General features: G+C 40.3%; 1 protein-coding gene across 5 annotated transcripts in view; it reads left to right on the plus strand.

Annotated features, from left to right (window-relative positions):
• Positions 1-18,901, plus strand: part of LOC129631710 (zinc finger protein 160-like) — a 466,782-nt gene that overhangs the window by 216,599 nt on the left and 231,282 nt on the right. The window lies entirely within an intron of this gene.

Below are 18,901 nucleotides of genomic sequence, written 5' to 3' on the forward strand. Positions count from 1 at the left end.
GAAAGAACTCGTTTTTTTGTTTTTAATCCAGTTAGATGCTGGAACAGAAACCCTGTGGGTCAGGCCCAAGGTGATTCTCTTTCTTCTAAGCGTGTGTTGTTCCTCTCCACACAGTGGGTCCATTTCCCCAGAGGAAGAAGACCTCTGAATCAGTTGGGAACCATGGGCAGACAGGGGTCTGATGCTCTGCCTATGTGGGTGCCAATGGCTGTGCTGTCGCAGCCTCAAGTGCAAGTTCCCATTGTCCTTCGCAGTTGAAGACTACTTCCTGTCTTTGCAACCCCCACCCTGTTATGGAGCTGCTCTTTACTGCTTGCAGGAGCTTACAGGGACCCTAAGCATTGGTTGAGAAGTGAGCTGTTGTGGAAGAGCTCTGTCCCAGAACCAGGTTGTTCTGTGTCCCTTGGTGAAGTCTTCTCTCTGGTTGTAGGCTCCCTAGATCCAATGCAGCGATATGACATGGATTGAGTTGGGCAGAAGCATTTGCTGTGTTCAGGCTGGGCACATGAGTAGGTGGTAGGTGGTCATGGGAAACTCTGCATCCACAAGAGCAGATCCCTCTGTCTTGTCTGGGTGGAAAGTCCCTTGTGTCTCTAAACTTTCCCCATCCTCTGTCACTCCTGCACTGTTGTGAAACTACTCCTCAGGGTAGGCAGTTCTTTGCTGTATCATCAGGGAATGAGCTGTAGTGAAATAGCTGTCATATGATCTCTGGGCTTCTTCTGGGGGGTTGTTTGAATCAACACCAACAGTGGCTGCCACTGCTCCACCCAGGCTCTTCCCTGGCTGTGGGTTACCTCTGTGTCCCTCTGTCAACTCTTCCCTCACAGTGACTGCTCCAGATCCAGTGCCATGGAGGGAGGAGGACTGGTGTGTTCATTCCACTGGGGCTGGGGTGTGTGGTGAGTTGGTTGTGGTAAAAGAGCAGCTACTTGAGTAGACCTCTGTCTTCCCTGCCTCATGGACTAGTCAGTGTGTGCTCCTCATGAGCATAGTCCTACCTTCCTATAGCTCTTCTTCTCGTCCCAGCCCTTCTCCCACCAGACAATGTGGCTTGTATCAAACACACAGGACCCTAGGACTTGGGTACCTGATCTGTGGCTCAGACTACTCACTCACCAACGCATCCATTTCTCTGAGTTGTCAGCCATGGGTACAGTTCCTGGCTCGATTGCTCAAGGATAGATCATATATTGGAACCCAAAACAAATCTCAACACATTTAAGTAGAAATCACATATATCCTATATTCCACTCACAATGGTATGAAATGAAGAAGCCATCTTTGAGAAGAGAACTAGAGAAGTGAGAGGGGAGTTTACAGCAATATGGGCCCACCTAAAGAAAGAAGGAAAATCTCAAATAACATTCTAGCCATACACCTAAAGAAACTAGAAAAGAGAAACAAATGAAGCCCAAAATCAGGGGAATGAAGGAAATGATAAAATTAGTGTGGAAATAAATAAAACAGAGACTAAAAAGACAGTAGAAAAGATCAATCAGGGAGTTCCCTGGTGTTGCAGTTGCCAAGTCCACTGGGACTCCATGCTCCCAATGTAGGAGGCCTGGGTTTGATCCATGGTCCAGGATCTCTATAGTACATGCGACAACTAAGACTTCGCATGCTGCAACTAAAGATACCGAGTGCCACAACCAAGGCATAGTGCATCCAGATACAAAATAAATATTTTTTAAAAGGTCAATCAAACTAAGTCCTGGTTCTCTAAAAAGGTAAACAAAGTTGAGAAACCTTTAATTAGACTCACTTTTAAAAAAGAGAGAGAGAAGGTTGTGATCAATAAATTATGAAACAAGAAGAAAAAGAGCAATAATTACATAAGAATACAAATAATTATGACAATATTGTGAACATCTATCTATGCCAACAAGCTTGGACAGACCAGAAGTAATGGATCCATTTTTAGAATCCTACAACCTTCCAAGACTGAATCATGAAATGGAAAACCTGACTAGACTGATCACTCGTCCAGTGCTTGAAATAGTAATAGAAAACTTCCCCAAACAAAAGTTCAGGACCAGATGGCTTCACAGGTGAATTCTACCAAACATTGAAAGAGTTAATACCGATGCTTCCCAAGCACTTCCAAAAACACCCAAGAGTAGAGAATGCTTTTTACCTCATTTTATGAGGCCAACATCACTCTGATACCAAAAGCACAAAATGGCAATATGTAGAAAGAAAATTACAGGCCAGAATCTCTCATAAACATAGATGCAAAAACCCTCCACAAAATATTAGAAAATTGCATGCAACAATACGTTGAAAGACTCCTATGGACCCACATTCAGCTTGGTAACATCTACTTGTAGGAAGGAGGAGCTGGAAATGAAGGACGTGGCAGAGGACCCATTCATTATCTCCACAATTTGTCATCTAATCATAGCTTCCCTGGTAGCTCAGCTGGTAAAGAATCCACCTGCAATGCAGGAAACCCCAGTATATTTCCTAGGTCAGGAAGATCAGCTGGAGATGGGAGAGGCTACCCACTCCAGTACTCTTGGGCTCCCTGGTGACTCAGATGATAAAGAATCTGCCTGCAATGCAGGAGACCTGGATTGCATCCCTGGGTTCTGGAGATCCCCTGGAGAAGGGAACGCCTACTCAATCCAGTATTCTGGCCTGGAGAATTCCCTGGAGAGAGGAGCCTGGCAGTCTACAGTCCATGGGGGTCTCAAAGAGTTGGCTACGTCTGGGTGACTTTAACTTCACTTCATATCTGACAGATTCAGGTTTTAAAAATTTATTTTACTGATATATAATGCTGATTTACCGTATGGTGTTAATGTCTGCTGGATTGCAAAGTGATTTAGTGACTTTTTTTTTTCATATTCTTTCCCACCATGGCTTATCACAAGATATTAACTATAGTTCCATTTGCTATGCAGTAGGACATTCTTGATGCATTCTGTATTTAATAGTTTTCATCTACTAATCTCAAACTCCCAATCCATCCTTCCCCCACCTTCCCCCTTGGGAGCCACAATTCTGTTTTCTATGTCTGTGAGTGTTGTTTTTCGTAGATAAGTTCATTTGTGTCATGTTTTCGCTCGCTCAGTTGCTTCAGTCATGTTCAACCCTTCAGACTGCAGCCTAGCAGATTTCTCTGTCCATGAGGATTCTCCAGGCAAGCATACTGGAGTGGGTTGCCATGCACTACTCAGGGAATCTTCCTGACCCAAGTAGTGGATCAGACTTGGATGGAACCCACGTCTCTTTATGTCTCCTTCATTGGCAGGAGGGTTCTTTACCCCTAGCACCACCTGGGAGGCCCCAATATTTTAGTTTCCGTACATAAATGATATCACGTGGTATTTGTTGTTCTCTTTCTGGCTTACTCCCCTTAGTATGATCATCTCTAACTCTATCCATGTTGCTGCAAATGGCATTATTTCATTGTTTTTATGTCTGAGTTGTATTCCATTGTCTATATACACCACATAGTATTTAATCAGTCAGGGTTACTTTCTAATTTCAGCTCAGGAGAAAATATCTTGCTTATTTAAAATACCCTCAAAACTGTTTTAAAAGCACATACAGTAAAGGAGGAAAGCTAAAATTTTGAGGAAACAACACTCAACAGCATTCTACTTCTTCCTTCACAATATCAGTCATAGGATATGAACTCACAGGGTCAGGACGGAGAGCTGTTTACTGATGTCCAGTGATGAGGGGGTTGGGGAGTGATGTCAGCTCATTGTGTTCTTTTTTTTTTTTAATTTTATTTTATTTTTAAACTTTACATAATTGAATTAGTTTTGCCAAATATCAAAATGAATCCGCCACATGCATACATGTGTTCCCCATCCTGAACCCTCCTCCCTCCTCCCTCCCCATACCATCCCTCTGGGTCGTCCCAGTGCACCAGCCCCAAGCATCCAGTATCGTGCATCAAACCTGGACTGGCAACTCATTTCATACATGATATTTTACATGTTTCAATGCCATTCTCCCAAATCTTCCCACCTTCTCCCTCTCCCACAGAGTCCATAAGACTGTTCTATACATCGGTGTCTCTTTTGCTGTCTCGTACACAGGGTTATTGTTACCATCTTTCTAAATTCCATATATATGCGTTAGTATACTGTATTGGTGTTTTTCTTTCTGGCTTACTTCACTCTGGATAATAGGCTCCAGTTTCATCCACCTCATTAGAACTGATTCAAATGTATTCTTTTTAATGGCTGAATAATACTCCATTGTGTATATGTACCACAGCTTTCTTATCCATTCATCTGCTGATGGACATCTAGGTTGCTTCCATGTCCTGGCTATTATAAACAGTGCTGCGATGAACATTGGGGTACACGTGTCTCTTTCCCTTCTGGTTTCCTCAGTGTGTATGCCCAGCAGTGGGATTGCTGGATCATAAGGCAGTTCTATTTCCAGCTTTTTAAGGAATCTCCACACTGTTCTCCATAGTGACTGTACTAGTTTGCATTCCCAGCAACAGTGTAAGAGGGTTCCCTTTTCTCCACACCCTCTCCAGCATTTATTCTTTGTAGACTTTTGGATTGCAGCCATTCTGACTGGTGTGAAATGGTACCTCATAGTGGTTTTGATTTGCATTTCTCTGATAATGAGTGATGTTGAGCATCTTTTCATGTGTTTGTTAGCTATCTGTATGTCTTCTTTGGAGAAATGTCTATTTAGTTCCTTGGCCCATTTTTTGATTGGGTCATTTATTTTTCTGGAGTTGAGCTGTAGAAGTTGCTTGTATATTTTTGAGATTAGTTGTTTGTCAGTTGCTTCATTTGCTTTTATTTTCTCCCATTCTGAAGGCTGTCTTTTCACCTTGCTAATAGTTTCCTTTGATGTGAAGAAGCTTTTAAGGTTAATTAGGTCCCATTTGTTTATTTTTGCTTTATTTTCAATATTCTGGGAGGTGGGTCATAGAGGATCCTGCTGTGATGTATGTCAGAGAGTGTTTTGCCTATGTTCTCCTCTAGGAGTTTTATAGTTTGTGGTCTTATGTTTAGGTCTTTAATCCATTTTGAGTTTATTTTTGTGTATGGTGTTAGAAAGTGTTCTAGTTTCATTCTTTCACAAGTGGTTGACCAGATTTCCCAGCACCACTTGTTAAAGAGATTGTCTTTAATCCATTGTATATTCTTGCCTCCTTTGTCAAAGATAAGGTGTCCATATGTGCATGGATTTATCTCTGGGTTTTCTATTTTGTTCCATTGATGTATATTTCTGTCTTTGTGCCAGTACCATACTGTCTTGATAACTGTGGCTTTGTAGTAGAGCCTGAAGTCAGGTAGGTTGATTCCTCCAGTTCCATTCTTCTTTCTCAAGATTGCTTTGGCAATTCGAGGTTTTTTGTATTTCCATACAAATTGTGAAATTATTTGTTCTAGCTCTGTGAAGAATACTGTTGGTAGCTTGATAGGGATTGCATTGAATCTATAAATTGCTTTGGGTAGTATACTCATTTTCACTATATTGATTCTTCCAATCCATGAACATGGTATATTTCTCCATCTGTTAGTGTCCTCTTTGATTTCTTTCACCAGTGTTTTATAGTTTTCTATATATAGGTCTTTAGTTTCTTTAGGTAGATATATTCCTAAGTATTTTATTCTTTCTGTTTCAATGGTGAATGGAATTGTTTCCTTAATTTCTCTTTCTGTTTTCTCATTATTAGTGTATAGGAATGCAAGGGATTTCTGTGTGTTGATTTTATATCCTGCAACTTTACTATAGTCATTGATTAGTTCTAGTAATTTTCTGGTGGAGTCTTTAGGGTTTTCTATGTAGAGGATCATGTCATCTGCAAATAGTGAGAGTTTTACTTCTTCTTTTCCAATTTGGATTCCTTTTATTTCTTTTTCTGCTCTGATTGCTGTGGCCAAAACTTCCAAAGCTGTGTTGAATAGTAATGGTGAAAGTGGGCACCCTTGTCTTGTTCCTGACTTTAGAGGAAATGCTTTCAGTTTTTCACCATTGAGGATAATGTTTGCTGTGGGTTTGTCATATATAGCTTTTATTATGTTGAGGTATGTTCCTTCTATTCCTGCTTTCTGGAGAGTTTTTTTTTTTTTATCATAAATGGATGTTGAATTTTGTCAAAGGCTTTCTCTGCATCTATTGAGATAATCATATGATTTGTATTTTTCAGCTTGTTAATGTGGTGTATTACATTGATTGATTTGCGGATATTGAAGAATCCTTGCATCCCTGGGATAAAGCCCACTTGGTCATGGTGTATGATCTTTTTAATGTGTTGTTGGATTCTGATTGCTAGAATTTTGTTAAGGATTTTTGCATCTATGTTCATCAGTGATATTGGCCTGTAGTTTTCTTTTTTTGTGGGATCTTTGTCAGGTTTTGGTATTAGGGTGATGGTGGCCTCATAGAATGAGTTTGGAAGTTTACCTTCCTCTGCAATTTTCTGGAGTAGTTCGAGCAGGATAGGCGATAGCTCTTCTCTAAATTTTTGGTAGAATTCAGCTGTGAAGCCGTCTGGACCTGGGCTTTTGTTTGCTGGAAGATTTTCGATTACAGTTTCAATTTCCGTGCTTGTGATGGGTCTGTTAAGATTTTCTATTTCTTCCTGGTCCAGTTTTGGAAAGTTGTACTTTTCTAAGAATTTGTCCATTTCTTCCACCTTGTCCATTTTATTGGCCTATAATTGTTGATAGTAGTCTCTTATGATCCTTTGTATTTCTGTGTTGTCTGTTGTGATCTCTCCATTTTCATTTCTAATTTTATTGATTTGATTTTTCTCCCTTTGTTTCTTGATGAGTCTGGCTAATGATTTGTCAATTTTATTTATCCTTTCAAAGAACCAGCTTTTGGTTTTGTTGATTTTTGCTATGGTCTCTTTTGTTTCTTTTGCATTTATTTCTGCTCTAATTTTTAAGATTTCTTTCCTTCTACTAACCCTGGGGTTCTTCATTTCTTCCTTTTCTAGTTGCTTTAGGTGTAGAGTTAGGTTATTTATTTGGCTTTTTTCTTGTTTCTTGAGGTATGCCTGTATTGCTATGAACTTTCCCCTTAGGACTGATTTTACCGTGTCCCACAGGTTTTGGGTTGTTGTGTTTTCATTTTCATTCGTTTCTATGCAAATTTTGATTTCTTTTTTGATTTCTTCTGTGATTTGTTGGTTATTCAGCAGCGTGTTGTTCAGCCTTCATATGTTGGAATTTTTAATAGTTTTTCTCCTGTAATTGAGATCTAATCTTACTGCATTGTGGTCAGAAAAGATGCTTGGAATGATTTCTATTTTTTTGAATTTACCAAGGCTAGCTTTATGGCCGAGGATGTGATCTATCCTGGAGAAGGTTCCATGTGCACTTGAGAAAAAGGTGAAATTCATTGTTTTGGGATGAAATGTCCTATAGATATCAATTAGGTCTAATTGGTCTATTGTATCATTTAAAGTTTGTGTTTCCTTGTTAATTTTCTGTTTAGCTGATCTATCCATAGGTGTGAGTGGGGTATTAAAGTCTCCCACTATTATTGTGTTATTGTTAATTTCTCCTTTCATACTTGTTAGCATTTGTCTTACATACTGCGGTGCTCCCGTGTTGGGTGCATATATATTTATAATTGTTATATCTTCTTCTTGGATTGATCCTTTGATCATTATGTAGTGACCTTCTTTGTCTCTTTTCACAGCCTTTGTTTTAAAGTCTATTTTACCTGATATGAGTATTGCTACTCCTGCTTTCTTTTGGTCCCTATTTGCATGGAAAATCTTTTTCCAGCCCTTCACTTTCAGTCTGTATGTGTCCCCTGTTTTGAGGTGGGTCTCTTGTAGACAACATATGTAGGGGTCTTGTTTTTGTATCCATTCAGCCAGTCTTTGTCTTTTGGTTGGGGCATTCAACCCATTTACGTTTAAGGTAATTACTGATAAGTATGATCCCGTTGCCATTTACTTTATTGTTTTGGGTTTGAATTTATACACCATTTTTGTGTTTCCTGTCTAGAGAATATCCTTTAGTATTTGTTGGAGAGCTGGTTTAGTGGTGCAGAATTCTCTCAGCTTTTGCTTGTCTGAAAAGCTTTTGATTTCTCCTTCATACTTGAATGAGATCCTTGCTGGGTACAATAATCTGGGCTGTAGGTTATTTTCTTTCATCATTTTAAGTATGACTTGCCATTCCCTCCTGGCTTGAAGAGTTTCTATTGAAAGATCAGCTGTTATCCTTATGGGAATTCCCTTGTGTGTTATTTGTTGTTTTTCCCTTGCTGCTTTTAATATTTGTTCTTTGTGTTTGATCTTTGTTAATTTGATTAATATGTGTCTTGGGGTGTTTTGCCTTGGGTTTATCCTGTTTGGGACTCTCTGGGTTTCTTGAACTTGGGTGATTATTTCCTTCCCCATTTCAGGGAAGTTTTCAACTATTACCTCCTCAAGTATTTTCTCATGGTCTTTCTTTTTGTCTTCTTTTTCTGGGACCCCTATGATTCGAATGTTGTAGCATTTAATATTGTCCTGGAGGTCTCTGAGATTGTCCTCATTTCTTTTAATTCGATTTTCTTTTATCCTCTCTGATTCATTTATTTCTACCATTCTAATTCACTAATCCTATCTTCTGCCTCTGTTATTCTACTATTTGTTGCCTCCAGAGTGTTTTTTATTTCATTTATTGCATTATTCATTATATATTGACTCTTTTTTATTTCTTCTAGGTCCTTGTTAAACCTTTCTTGCATCCTCTCAATCCTTGTCTCCAGGCTATTTATCTGTGATTCCATTTTGATTTCAAGATTTTGGATCAATTTCACTATCATTATTCGGAATTCTTTATCAGGTAGATTCCCTATCTCTTCCTCTTTTGTTTGGTTTGGTGGGCATTTATCCTGTTCCTTTACCTGCTGGGTATTCCTCTGTCTCTTCATCTTGTTTAAATTGCTGAATTTGGGGTGTCCTTTCTGTATTCTGGCAGTTTGTGGAGTTCTCTTTATTGTGGCGTTTCCTCGCTGTGTGTGGGTTTGTACAGGTGGCTTGTCAAGGTTTCCTGGTTAGGAAAGCTTGTATCGGTGTTCTGGTGGGTGGAGCTGTATTTCTTCTCTCTGGAGTGCAATGAAATGTCCAGTAATGAGTTATGAGATGTCTATGGTTTTGGGGTGACTTTGGGCAGCCTGTATCTTGAAGGTCAGGGCTGTGTTCCTTTTTTGCTGGAGAATTTGCTTGGTATGTCTTGCCCTGGAATTTTTTGGCCCTTGTGTTGTGCTTGGTTTCAGTGTCGGTATGGAGGCGTTTGATGAGCTTCTGTCAATTAATGTTCTTTGGAGTCAGGAGTTCCCTGGAGTCAGCGTTTGGACTTAAGCCTCCTGCTTCCAGCTATCGGTCTTATTTTTACAGTAGTTTCAAAACTTCTCCTTCTATACAGCACCATTGATAAAACATCTACTTTAAAGATGAAAAGTTTCTCTACCGTGAGGGTCACCCAGAGAGGGTCACAGCATTACATGGAGAAGAGAAGAGGGAGGAGGGAGTTAGAGATGACCCAGATGAGATGGGGTGGAATCAATAGTGGAGAGAATGGGCTAGCCAGTAATCACTTCCTTATGTGCACTCCACAACTGGGCCGCTCAGAGATGTTTATGGAGTTATACAGAGAAAAGAAGAAGGAGGAAGGAGCCAGAGGTGGCTAGAAGGATAAAAGGGGTAATGAAAAGGAGGGAGACAGATCCAGCCTGTAATCAGTTCCCTAAGTGTTCTCCACCGTCTGGAACACACAGAAATTTACAGAGTTGGGTAGAGTAGAGAGGGGTTAGGGAGGAGACACAGGCGACCTGGTGGAGAAAACGGAGAGTCCAAAGGGAGAGAGAGCAGTCAAGCCAGTAATCTCGCTCCTCAGTGAAAAATGGGTCCTGAAGATTGGGTTCTTAAAGGTACAAAATTGGTAACAAATACTTAAAAGCAAAAATTAAAAATCTAGAGTAGAGTTTGGAATTTCAAAAATACGATGTTAAAGAAAAGAAGAAGGAAAAGAAAGAGAGAAAAAACGAACAAATAAAAACAAACAAGGTCGTGAAAATTATAAAGAAAATACAGGTACAAAATTGATAACTAATACCAAAAAGCAAAAATTAAAAATCTAGAGTAGAGTTTGGAATTTCAAAAATACAATGTTAAAAAAAAAGAAGAAGAAAAATAAAGAGAGAAAACAAACAAACAAACAAAAACAAACAATGTCGCAAAAATTATAAAAAAAATACAGGTACGAAATTGATATCAAATACTAAAAAGCATAAATTAAAAATCTAGAGTAGAGTTTGGAATTTCAGATATACAATGTTATATAAAAGAAGAAGAAAAAGAAACAGAGAAACAAAAAAAGTCACAGAAATTATAAAAAACTATAGGTACAAAATTGATAACATATACCAAAAGGCTAAAATTAAAAATCTAGAGTAGAGTTTGGAATTTCAAAAATACAATGTTAAAGAAAGGAAGAAAACAAAAAACAAAAAACAAAAACAAGGTCAAAAAATTATAAAATATATATATATGAAGTTTGCTGAAGAAGAAAAAAATAGGGTCTTTTTTTTTTTTTGCAAAGTAATAGGTTATAAAAGTGAAAATTAAAGGAACAATAGAGGACTTAAAATTTTTTTTTTAAAAAATTAAAAAAAAAAGAAAGAATGATCATAAAAACAGTTAAAATATATCTAGGACTTTCTCTGGTTTTATTGTGAGTATTGTGGGTTCAGTTCATTTTTGGCTATTTCCTTGGTCCGACTTTTATTTCTCAGGATCTATAGGCCCCTTCCTATGTAGTCCGTAGTAACCACAGGGTTTTAATCTATTGCCTGTAGCTTCCAAGGCATTTCCCTCTGTTATAGCTTCTTCTGTTTGCTGGTCTCTTCAGTGTCTGGTTTCTGCCCTGACACAAAGGGGACGGTGGAGGACACTTTTTTTTTTTTTTAGGCTCACTTGTTCAGCCGCGCTGTGGGGAGGGAGGGAGGGATGCTGCAAACAAATAACACTGGCGTGCACTCGCAGTGCCTCAGCCACACTGGGTCTGCTCCCGCTCACGGCACGTGTAGCCTCCCTGCCCACACTGCTCGGGCTCTAGGTTGTTCCGCCGGGAACAATCCGAGGCCGGCCCCGGGCTGCATGCACCTCCCAGGTCCAAGCTGCTCAGGTTCAGGCACTCAGGTAGTCCTCAGAGGCGCAGACTCAGTTTGGCCTGCGTTTTGTGCTCTTCCCAGGTCCGAGCAGCTCAGGTGATGAGGTGTTTGGCGAGCGCCAATGCTGCGACTTATTGCCTCCCTGCCACTCGGTTATCTGGGTGTAAAACCGGCGCACCTTCTCAGGCAGATGTTGACAGTCCAGACCCCCAAGAAGTTTTAGTTAGCAAAGAAGCCTGCTTACAGTTTTATAGATAATGTCTCTCTGGGGCTGCAATTGCCCCCTTCCGGCTCTGGCTGCCTGTCACCGGAGGGGGAAGGTCTGCAGTTGGCTACCTCTGTTCATCCTTTGTTCTGTGCATGGGCCTGGTGGTGTCTTAGGTTAGGGCTGGCTTTTCGCATGGTAGATATCCCACAGTCTGGTTTGCTAGCCCAAATTATTTCGCTCAGATAGTGCTCAGGGTATTCAGGCCAGATTCTTACTCTAAGCGATGCAGCCCGCACCGCGCCTTCCTGCCCAGCCCCCGCTTGCTAATGGCGTGTGCAGGTGTCTGCGCTGCTTCTCCACTGGGGGAGTTACCGTAGGGCTCACAATCTGCGAGTTTTAATTGTTTATTTGTTTTTTCTCCCTGTTATGTTGCCCTTTGTACTTCCAAAGCTCGGCACAGATTTGGCAATGAGAAGGTTTCCTGGTGTTTGGAAACTTCTCTCTTTTTAAGACTCCCTTCCTGGGACAGAACTCCGTCCCTCCCTCTTTTGTCTCTTTTTTTGTCTTTTATATTTTTTACTACCTCCTTTCGAAGAGTTGGGTTGCTTTTCTGGGTGCCTGATGTCCTCTGCCGGCATTCAGAAGTTGTTTTGTGGAATTTACTCGACGTTTAAATGCTCTTTTGATGAATTTGTGGGGGAGAAAGTGTTCTCATCCTACTCCTCCACCATCTTGGCTCCTCCCCCTCAACTAATCGTGTTCAAAACCCACTGTGTTATTCAATATTTGCTATACTTCAAAGAAATTCTATGCCTCTCTACTGAAATGATGAAAACATATTTATGTGTTCTGGTATTTCTGAAACATACCATTTAAAATGCAGATATATGAGTCTTTAAACCCTTTCAGCTTTACTGTAACCAATTCAACAGTATGTGGACCGTGACTTCCAGACGTTCAAGCTGGATTTAGAAAAGGCAGAGGAACCGGAGATCAAATTGCCAACATCCATTGGATCATCGAGAAAGCAAGAGAGTTCCAGAAAAACATCTACTTCTGCTTTATTGCCTATGCCAAAACCTTTGACTGTGTGGATCACAACAAACTGTGGAAATTCTTAAAGAATGGGAATACCAGACAACCTGACCTGCCTCCTGATAAATCCATAGAATGGGAATACCAGACCACCTGGCTTGCCTCCTGAGAAATCTGTATGCAGGTCAAGAAGAAACAGTGAGAACTGGACATGGAACCACAGACTGGTTCAAAATCGAGAAAGGAGTATGTCAAGGTTGTTTATTGTCACCCTGCTTGTTTAACTTAAATGCAGAGTACATCATGCAAAATGCTGGACTGGATGAAGCACAAGCTGGAATCAAGGTTGCAGGGAGAAATATCAATAACCTCAGATATGCAGATGACACCACCCTTATGGCAGAAAGCAAAGAAGAACTAAAGAGCCTCTTGATGAAAGTGAAAGAGGAGAGTGAAAAAGTTGGCTTAAAGCTCAACATTTAGAAAACGAAGATCCTGTCATCTGGTCCCATCCCTTCATGGCAAATAGATGGGGAAACAATGGAAATAGTGGCTGACTTTATTTTTGGGGGCTCCAAAATCACTGCAGATGGTGATTGCAGCCATGAAATTAAGTGATGCTTGCTCCTTGGAGGTAAAGTTATGACCAACCTAGACAGCATATTCAAAAGCAGAGACATTACTTTGCCAACAAAGGTCCGTCTAGTCAAGGCTATGTTTTTTCCCGTAGTCATGTATGGATGTGAGAATTGGACTGTAAAAAAAAGCTGAGCACTGCAGAATTGATGGTTTTGAGCTGTGGCATTGGAGAACACTCTTGAGACTCCCTTAGATTTCAAGGAGATCCAACCAGTCCATCCTATAGGAAATCAGTCCTGAATATTCATTGGAAGGACTGATGCTGGCTAAAACCCCAAAATTTGGCCCATGATGAGAAGAACAGACTCATTTGAAAAGACCATTATGCTGGGAAGGATTGAAGGCTGGAGGAGAAGGGGACAACAGAGGATGAGATGGTTGGATGGCATCACCGACTCTATGGACATGAGTTTGAGGAAGCTCCAGGAGTTGGTGATGGACAGGGAAGCTTGCCATGCTGCAATCCATGGGGTCACAAAGAGTCAGACAAAAGATAAGACCACTAAAAATTGTGAGGGCATATCCCCTTATACTAGCTTCTTTCTCGTAAGAAACCATCAAAGGAGGTAAAAATTGCTCATAGTGTTGAAAACATATTGATAATTATATAAATAATAAACAGTTCTCCTCTCATGGATGTGACATCATCTGGGTAGTCATGTTATATTACATGGCAAGTGGATTTTTCAGGTCCATTAAGTTTACTAAAGAGTTGATTCAGGATAGGGAATTTCCCCCAATTATCTGTGGGCCCAATGTAATTAATTCAATTCAGTTGCTCAGTCACGTCTAACTCTTTGTGACCCCACGACTGCAGCATGCCAAGCTTCCCTGTCCAGCACCAACTGCTGGAGCTAGCTCAAACTCATGCCCATCAGGTCGGTGATGCCATCCAAGCCTCTCATCTTGTCCTCCCCTTCTCCTGCCTTCAATCCTTCACAGCATCAGGGTCTTTTCCAATGAGTCCAATCTTCGCATCAGGTGACCAAAGTATTGGTGCTTCAGCTTCAGCATCAGTCCTTCCAGTGAATATTCAGGACTGATTTCCATTAGGACCTACTGGTCTGATCTCTGTGCAGTTCAAGGAATTCTCAAGAGTCTTCTCCAACACCACAATTCAAAAGCATCAATTCTTCTGTGCTCTGCTTTCTTTATGGTCCAACTCTCACATCCATACATCACTACAGGAAAAACCATAGCTTTGACTAGATGGACCTTTGTCAGCAAAGTAATGTCTCTGCTTTTTAATCTGCTATCTTGTTGATCATAATTTTCTTCAAAGGATCAAGCATCTTTTAATTTCATGGCTGCATGTCCATCTGCAGTGATTTTGGAGCCCAAGGAAATAAATTCTGTCACTGTTTCCATTGTTTCCCCATCTATTTGACATGAAGTAGTGGGACCAGATGCCATGATCTTTGAGTTTTGAATCTTGAGTTTTAAGCCAGTTTTTCATTCTCCTCTTTCACATTCATCTAGAGGTTCTATAGTTCTAGAGTTCTTCACTTTCTGCCATAAGGATGGTGTCATCTGCATATCTGAAGTTACTGACATTTCTCCTGACAATTGCTTCATCCAGCCTGGCATTTTGCATGATGTACTCTGCATATAAGTTAAGTAAGCAGGGTGACAATATACAGCCTTGACATACTCCTTTCCCAATTTGGAGCCAGTCCATGGTTCCATGTCCATTCTAACAGTTGCTTCTTCACTTGCATGCAGATTTCACAGGAGGCAGGTCAAGTGGTCTGGTACTCTCATCTCTTGAAGAATTTTCCACAGTTGATTGTGATCCACACAGTCAAAGGCTTTGTTGTACCCAATAAAGCAGAAGTAGATGTTTTTCTGGAACTCTCTTGCTTTTTTGATGATCCAGCGGATGTTGGTAGTTTGATCTCTGGTTCCTCTACCTTTTGTAAATCCAGCTTGAACATCAGGAAGTTCACAGTTCACATATTGCTGAAGCCTGGCTTGGAGAATTTTGAGCATTACTTTGCTAGCGTGTGAGATGAGTGCAATTGTGTGGTAGTTTGAGCATTCTTTGGCATTGCCTTTCTTTGGGATTGGAATGAAAACGGATCTCTTCCAGTTCTGTGGCCACTGCTGAGTTTTCCAAATTTGCTGGCGTATTAAGTGCAGCACGTTCACAGCATCATCTTTTAGGACTTGAAATAGCTCATCTGGAATTCCATCACCTCCACTAGCTTTGTTCGTCATGATGCCTCCTAAGGCCCATTTGACTTCAGACTCCAGGATGTCTGGCTCTAGGTGAGTGTGAATGATCACACGATCCTGGTTATCTGGGTCATGAGATTGTTTTGTATAGTCTTCTGTGTCTTCTTGCCACCTCTTCTTAATATCTTCTGCTTCTCTTAGGTCCGTACCATTTCTTTTATTGTGCCCATCTCTGCATGAAATGTTCCCTTGGTATCTCCAATTATCTTGAAGAGATATCTGATCTTTCTCATTCTATTGGTTTCCTCTCTTTCTTTGCACTGATCACTGAGGCAGGCTTTCTTATCTCTCCTTGTTATTCCCTGGACGTCTGTATTCAGATGGGTGTATCTTTCCTTTTCTCCTTTTCCTTTATCGTCTCTTTTTTTCTCAGCTAATTGTAAGGCCTCCTCAGACAACCATTTCGTCTTTTTGCATTTCTTTTTCTTGGGGGTGGTGTTGAACACTGCCTCCTGTACAATGTCAGCAACCTCTGTCCACAGTTCTTCAGGCACTCTGTCTATCAGATCTAGTCACTTGAATCTGTTTGTCACTTCCACTGTGTAATTGTAAGGAATTTGATTGAGGTCATACGTGAATGGTCTAGTGGTTTTCCCTACTTTCTTCCATTTCGGTCTGCATTTGGCAATAAGGTGTTCATGATATGAGCCACAGTCAGCTCCTGGTCTTGTTTTTGCTGACTGTATAGAGCTTCTCCATCTTTGGCTGTAAAGAATATAATCAATCTGATTTTGGTGTTGACCATCTGGTGATGTCCGTCTGGTGTAGTGTTGTCTCTTGTGGCTTGAAATAGGGTGTTTGCTATGACCAGTGCGTTGTCTTGGCAACATTCTGTTAGCCTTTGCCCCACTTCATTTTGTACTCCAAGGCCAAACTTGCCTGTTACTCCAGGAATCTCTTGATTTCCTACTTTTGTATTCCAGTCCCCTATGATAAAAAGGATGTCTTTTTTTGGTGTTACTTCTAGAAGGTCTTGTAGGTCTTCATAGAAGCATTCAACTTCAGCTTCTTCAGCATTGCTGGTTGGAGCATTGACCTGGATTACTGTGACAGTGAATGCTTTGCTTTGGAATGAACAGAGATCATTCTTTCATTTTTGAGATTATAGCCAAATCCTGCATTTTGGACTCTTTTGTTAACTATGAGGGTTACTCCATTTTTTCTAAGGGATTCTTGCACATAGTAGTACGTATAATGGTCATCTGAATTAAATTCACCCGTTCCAGCCCATTTTAGTTCACTGATTCCTAAAATGTCGATGATCACTCCTCCCATCTCCTATTTGACCACTTCCAATGTACCTTGATTCATGGATCTAACATTCCAGGTTCCTATGCAATATTGTTCTTTGCAGCATCGGACTTTACTTCCATCACTGGTCACATTCACAACTGGGCTTTGTTTTCACTTTGGCTCCTTCTCTTCGTTCTTTCTAGAGTTATTTCTGCACTCCTCTCCGGTAGCTGGACAGCCTCATGTAAATCCATGAAGTCAAATCACGCTCTCACACTATACACACACAAAAAAAACTCAACTAGGTTCCAAGAGTTAAATAGAAGACATGACACCATAAAGCTGCTGGAAGAGAACATAGGCAAAACTTTCTGCAACATAAATTCCAGGATCACCCTTGGAAGTGCCAGGATCACAAAGACAGACTCTTACAGTTTGTATTACATTTTAGGCCTGCCTTAATAAAATACGACAGCCTGGGAGGTTTAAACGTAGATAGTTTTCACAGTTTTTCACATAGAGAGTTTTTCACAGTTTTGGAGGCTAGAAGTACATGATCAAATTGTCAGTGTGTTTGCTTTTTTGAAACTTCTACTTGCATTTCAGATTTTCTCTTAATTTTGCACTGATGCACTGGTTTTTAGTGGCATACTGTTTCATCTCCAGGATGCTCCTGAATTAAGTACTTGATAAAAACATCAAGCCGTCAGATCTAGGTGCTTGTATTTTATAACTATTTTCAAATCCTCTCTCTTTTTTTATTTATTTGTTCTGCACCCAATTCTTATCACAGGGTTCAATAATAATAATAAAGTATATTTTCCTACAAAATTTCCATAATAATTGGCTTTAGATTATGAAAATGAGTCTAGATTGATATAAGTTGTGCCAGTGGGTCCTATAATGAGTTCTTGATGATGTTCCTCCTTTTCCTTTTGTCTCTTTGAATATACTTCCCAGGTATTTTGTCTCATTCCATTTCTTTACCAATACTTTCACTGACGGTTCCATTCAATGGTTGAAGGTGAGGAAAGTACTAGTATTAGGACAGAGATGCATCTCAGGGAAGTGAAGCATCCAGAAGGATTGTGTCCAGATGGTTTTTGTCAGTCCCTAATGTGTGTGATTTCAGCATTTCTTCCTCGTGAGACCATCACCTTCAGGGATCATGGAAAAGAAAATACCTGTCAAGTACAGCCAGTTGTCTCTGAAGGGTGCTAACTAGAAACTTGTAATTGTTTCCAGTAATTAACAGCTGAGAGAAAAGTTTCCAGAAATGTTCTCAGCTCCCAGGCCTGCACTCCCATCGCTGCTGCAGGTGAAATGATAATTGCAGTTTTGACAGGAGGGGAGGGGAGGACAGCGTCTCAAAGCCATTTATCAGGATCTGGCTGCCTCCCTCCCACACACATCCTGGGTATAATGACCATCCCACCAAGCCCTTGTCCTGCCAGCTGGAAGGTATGTTCATTGTACTTTCGTCTGAGCAGCAGAGTCTGTGAGAGAAAGGCATATCAAGATTCTGGGTAAGTGATCAGATCAGAATCAGACACCAACACCAATTTGTTGACATTCTAAGAAATCTAGTATGTCAGTTTATGAAAGTCACAAGAATACATGCTTTACAAGTGCTAAATTTTGCCTCTGTGTCTTGTATGTAATGTCAATTGCAAATATTAATTCATTGCTAATTTATTCACAGGGCTCAGACAATAACACACTGGTTCAGTATACGATTGGACAATAATAATTTTGTTTTGTCTTAAACTGTTTTATCACATGCTAGTGTTTTATGCCCTAAGGTTTATTGCCTACATATGATTATTCAAACATTTCTATAATATATGTTATTTCCGTTGTGTTTCTGTCATAGGAACAAAAGAGTCTTTGTTGCCATCCTCACAGTGAAGCATTCTCGTCTTCATGACATTGCCTTGTCCTGAGGCAGGTTCCTGCTGTATTCTACTGCCAGCAGTGATGTTCATGTATTAAGATGCTAAGACTCTATTCAGAATACGTGGTAGCATAGAATAAAGCTTTACAAATAAATGGAATCATGTTATATGAAAATTACAAAATACCACAGGTCTACAATCAATAGTTGTGAAATCAAAATCAAATACAGATCTGGTTTATTATATGCTTGCAACTAACTAGCTGTTTTCATGGCTGGTGATCAGTGCACTCTTTTTTTTGTTTTGTCTTTGACCATGCATCAAAGTTCATGGAATCTTAGATCCTGGACCAGGGATTGAACCTGGACCCTCTGAAGTGGAAGGCAGAGTCTTAATCATTTAAGCACCTGGGAAGTTCCTCGAACCACTGTCTTGAGTAGCCCAATGGGATTCAGTCCTCACTCTGCATTAAGAAGCAGATTTGACAAATACTTAACCTGTCTGGGTATAGGTTACACTCCTCTGTATAACCAAGATCCCTTCA

This window comes from Bubalus kerabau, chromosome 17, assembly GCF_029407905.1.
Source record: "Bubalus kerabau isolate K-KA32 ecotype Philippines breed swamp buffalo chromosome 17, PCC_UOA_SB_1v2, whole genome shotgun sequence".
Classification (NCBI taxonomy): Eukaryota; Metazoa; Chordata; class Mammalia; order Artiodactyla; family Bovidae; genus Bubalus; species Bubalus kerabau.